This window comes from Chrysochloris asiatica, unplaced genomic scaffold (genome assembly GCF_000296735.1).
Source record: "Chrysochloris asiatica unplaced genomic scaffold, ChrAsi1.0 scaffold00570, whole genome shotgun sequence".
Taxonomy (NCBI): Eukaryota; Metazoa; Chordata; class Mammalia; order Afrosoricida; family Chrysochloridae; genus Chrysochloris; species Chrysochloris asiatica.
In genome coordinates this window covers 6,239-11,127 of record NW_006409088.1, presented here as the reverse complement: position 1 = coordinate 11,127, position 4,889 = coordinate 6,239, and the positions used below count along the sequence as shown (strand labels likewise).

General features: G+C 41.5%; 1 pseudogene; it reads left to right on the top strand.

The window, feature by feature from the left end:
• Positions 1-3,202: 3,202 nt before the first annotated feature.
• On the top strand, positions 3,203-4,532 carry LOC102822956 (annotated as a pseudogene).
• The last annotated feature ends 357 nt before the right edge of the window (positions 4,533-4,889 follow it).

The window sequence follows — 4,889 nt, the reverse complement described above, 5'->3', positions numbered from 1 at the left end:
AAGTCCTCTTGGCTTTCAGAAAGTAAAGTTGTATCATCTTCATATCTAAGGTTGTTAATGACTCTTCCTCTAATCCTGACGTGATGCCATGGTTTTCTTCATATAACCCAGCTTCTTGGATTATTTGCTCAGCATGCAAATTGAATAAATGTGCTGAAAGAATTAAATCCTGGCACACACCTTTCCAAACTTTAAACCATTTGGTATTCCCTTTTTTTGTTCAAACAACTGACTCTTAATTTATGTACAGGTTCCTCATGAGCACAATTAAGTGTTCCAGAATACTCATACTTCACAATGAATTTCATAGCTTGTTATGATCCACACAATTGAAAGCTTTGTTCAGTCTGTGAAGCACATGTAAACATCTTTCTGGTATTGTGTGTTTTCAGCCAAGATCCATCTGATGTTAGCAATGATACCCCTCATTCCATATACTCTTCTGAAACTAGCTTGAACTCTGGAAGTTCTCTTTCAATGTAGGGTTGCAGCAATTTGTGTATTCTCTTTAGTAAAAGTGTACTTGCAAAGGGTATAAATGATATTGTCTGATGATTTCCACATTCTGTTGGCTCTCTTCCCTTTGGAATGGGCACAAATATGGAACTCTTCCAGTCAGTAGGGTAGGCAGTTGTTCTCTAAATTTCTTGGAAGAGATGAGTGAGTGTTTCCAGTGCTGCATCAGTTTGTTGAACTATTTCAATTTATATTCCATCAATTCCCAGTGCCTTGTTCTTTGTCAGTGCATTCAATGCACTTTGGACTTCTTCCTTCAGGATCATTGGCTCTTGATCATGTGCTACCTTTTGAAATGGTTGACAATTGACTGTTTATTTCTGGTACAGTGTCTTTGTGTATTACTTCCATCTTCTTTTGATGTTATCTGCATTTTTCAATATTTTACCCATTATTGTTGCTGTTGTTAAGTGCTCTCTAGTTGATTCTGACCCATAGCAACCTTGTTTAGGGTTTTCAAGGAGCAGTTGGTGAGCTTGAACTGCCTACCTTGCAGTTCAAATGACTTTGCAGTCTGGCACATTACCACACAACACCACCCCAGGACTCCATTTTACCCATTTGTTGTTGTTGTTAATGCCATTGAGTCAATTCCAACCCATAGCAACCCTGTATAGGGTTTCCAAGGAGCAGCTGGTGAGCTTGAACCACCAATGTTGCAGTTCAAATGGCTTTGCAGTCTGGCACATTAACCCACAGCACCATGCTAAGACTCCATGTTACCCATATTGTTGTTGTTGTTATGTGCCGTGGAGTTGGTTCTGACTCATAGCGACCCTGTACAGGGTTTCTGAGGCTGCAAATCTTTACGGGAGCAGAAAGCCTCATCTTTCTTCCACAGAAAACATCTGGTAGTTTTGAACTTCTGACTTTGCGGTTTGCAGCCCACTTCGTAACCACTACGCTACCAGAGCTCCTTATTTTACCCATAGTAACCTTCAATACCACAAGCTGAAGTTTGATTTTTTTCTTCAGTTCCTGCAGCTTGAGAAATATTGATTGAGTTCTTTGCTTGTTGTTTTCTAACTTAAGGTCTTTTCACATTTTGTTATAATGTTGACTTTGTCTTCTTGAGCTGACCTTTGAATTTGTCTTTTCAGTTCTTGTACCTCCCCACTTCTCTTATTTGTTAGCATCTCTATGCTGGAGAGTAAGTTTCAGAGTCTCTCCTGACATCCATTTTGATCTTTTCATTCTTTCTTGTTTCTTAATAACCTTTTGCTTTCTTGTTGTACGATGTTCTTGATGTCATCCTACAATTCTTCTTATCTTTGGTCTTTAGTGTCAAGTGTATCAAACCTGTTCTTCAGATGATCTGTAAATTCAGGTGGGATATATTGAAGGTCATATTTTGGCCCTTGCGGACTTATTTTCTTCAGCTTCAGCTTAATTTTGCATACGAGCGATTGCTGGCTTATTCCACAGTCTGTGCCTGGCCTTATTTTAACTGATACTATGAAGCTTTCTCACTGTCTCTTTCATTTTGATGCATTCCATCTGGTGCAGTCCATGTGTATAGCCATCTTTTATTTTGTTCTAAAAAGGCATTCATAATGATTAAGTAATTGGTTTTGCAAAAATCATCAAAAAGAACCCATCAAGATCAGTCATGAAATGCAACACTTTCTGTGATAGGACAATAGCCATACAAGGAAGACCAGTTAATGCCAGTGAAGCCAGTGCTGATGGAATTTAAAAATTCAATGATTTTAGTGGTTGGCATATAAATTGAATGGTGGTGTTAACTGGTCTTTCTTGTGTGTTTGTGGTTATTATCCTACCACAGACAGCATTGTACTTCAAGCTTGATCTAGAAATCTCCTATTTGATGATGCATGTTAGGCCATTCCTCTTCAATTTGTCATTCCCAGCATAAGAAGCCATATGATTGTCAGATTCAAAATATCAAATACTTGTCCATTTCTTCTCACTAATGCTTAGGATATTGTTCTTTATGTGTTCTATTTAACTTTTGACAACTTCATTTTTTCTAGATTCATATTTCACACACTCCACATTCTGATTATTAATGGTTGTTTGCAGCTGTTTATTCTTATTTTGAGTTTTGTTACATTGTAATGGAAGGTTCAAAAGCTTAACTCCATCTAGCTGATTAAGGTCAACTCTATTTTTAGGAACTGACTCGATGGCACATAATAATTACAAGTATTTTGAGGAAGCAGTTCTACCTCAGTCATATTTTTAGTACCCTTCAACCTGAAGCACTCTTGTTTTAGAAGTTTATCAAACAGTGCTTTTCTGCTATTTATAAAGTTTGCAATGGCTAACCATCCAAAAGAGATTGACTTCCCTGTCCTCCTATTCTGTCTTAGTCTGGAAGTGCCACTAAATGTGCCCACAATTGGTGACCTTGCTGGTATTCAAAATACCAGTGTCATAGATGTCAGTATCACAGAAAACTCACAAGCCACCACAGTGCAATAATCTGACAAGCAACTGGTGGTATATAATTTTAGATTGCATTAATTATTTTAAGACTAATGGAGTGAGTGCACTTTTATTTTTTTAATTCAGCTATAGTTACATCTACTCCTCTGCTTCCGCAGAGTGTAGACTGAGGGCGATGGCTGGAATGGCACCAGGATGAGCTCAGTGATATATTGATGCTTTGCAGCAATTTTCTAAGTTTGAACCTTTCTGTGTCTGTGGATCCCAGAACTAAGAAATGGCGGAGCCTCAGCAAAACGCTCAGAATGCGACAAGCCCTGAGAACGATGACCCTCTCCAAAGCACCAGCCCTCAGATCTCTGTCAGTGAGTTTTCCTGCCACTGCTGTTACGACATCCTGATGAACCCAACCACCTTGAACTGTGGACATAGTTTCTTCCCTCTCTGCCTAGCTTTATTGTGGGTGTCTTCAAAGAAGACAGAGTGCCCAGAATGCTTAGAAATTGGGAAGGCTTCCCCAAAGTCAATATTCTCCTTAATGGTGCAATTGAGAACTTATTTCCTGATGCCATTAGACGGAGATTTGAAGACATTCAGTAGAATAATGACATAGTCCAGAGCCTTGTAGCCTTCCAGAAGTGTGGGAATGACCAGATTCCCATAGCTCTCACCACAGGCCAAGTGCATCAGCATAGGGGAGAGGCTTCTTCTCTAGAGTGCTCACAGCTCTGACTAGTGTGGTCGTGGTTCTGCTTGTGTATCATTGGAGGAGCAGGGAGTCAGAGCATGACCTCCTGGTACACAAGGCTGTGGCCAAATGGACAGCAGAAGAAGTGGTCCTCTGGCTAGAGCAGCTGGACCCATGCACCTCTCTCTACAGAGACAGGATTTTGTCTGAGAGTCAATGGCAGGTTGCTTTTAACTTTGATGGAGGAAGAGTTTTTGTGTGTGCTATACTCCAGAGAAAACTGTAGCCACAGGAGAATCATCCTCATGGAATTGGAGCACATCAAAATGCTGGGGGTAAATCCAAAAAAAAAAAAATCTCTAGGAGTGAATCCAGGCAGGTCCCTGTTCTTGTTTTCACACCTTAGAGAGCTCTCCCAGACTTGGTCTGCTCTACCTGTACCTATTTGACTACACAGGCACCTTCCTACCATTCATCCACACCATCTGCCCTTTTCAGGACTACAGCTCAGGAGAGGACATCATTACCAAGATTCTGGACCTTAGAGAACCCATGTGGAAGCAGTGGAGGGGAATCCTGGTCAAATACTCCTTCCTCCTGTACCAGCTGATTGCTGAATTTGTGTGGGACGGGCTGGATGACACACTTTCTCATCGTAAACGCCATGCTGCTCTTGGTTCTAGAATTATTCTCCTTCTAGAGGATCTGGTCAAGGAGTGAACTGAAGATGATGCCTCAAAGTGTATGAAGCCATTTTTGGAAAGTATCAGTTCAGGGCCTTTTTGTGGCTATGTTCTGTCCCCTTATTCCTCAGTTTGTTTGCAACTGCTTATTTCATTGGGTCCTGTAATTTAACCCAATTATTAACATCGATCTCTTGGCCAAGGAGGCCCGATGACTGGAGACCCAAGTGTTGTGACTGGTGGTGCCCTGGCTCAGAGTTACTCTGCAGCCTGCCTGTCTGCCATCTGAGCTGAGTGAGGAAATGGAATTCCTATTTTCTACCCCTAGTCAAACAAGGTGCTGCTTTGTATGTTAAAGGCAACAGCCAGATCCTCTCCCTGGTCTGCAGCCCAGTGGCAGCTGGGATTGGCATCCCAGAGCATGTGCACTGGCTGGCTGGCCAATGTAGCAACAGCAGCACATCCTCACAGGAACTGGACAGCTGGCAGGGGTCTTGGGGTCCTCAAAGGCTATGGGCCCCCTTGGCCTACTTTCAGCATAGAACTGCTGAACCCACAACTAGTTTTGTTCTATAAGTAAAGTTTAGGGAACT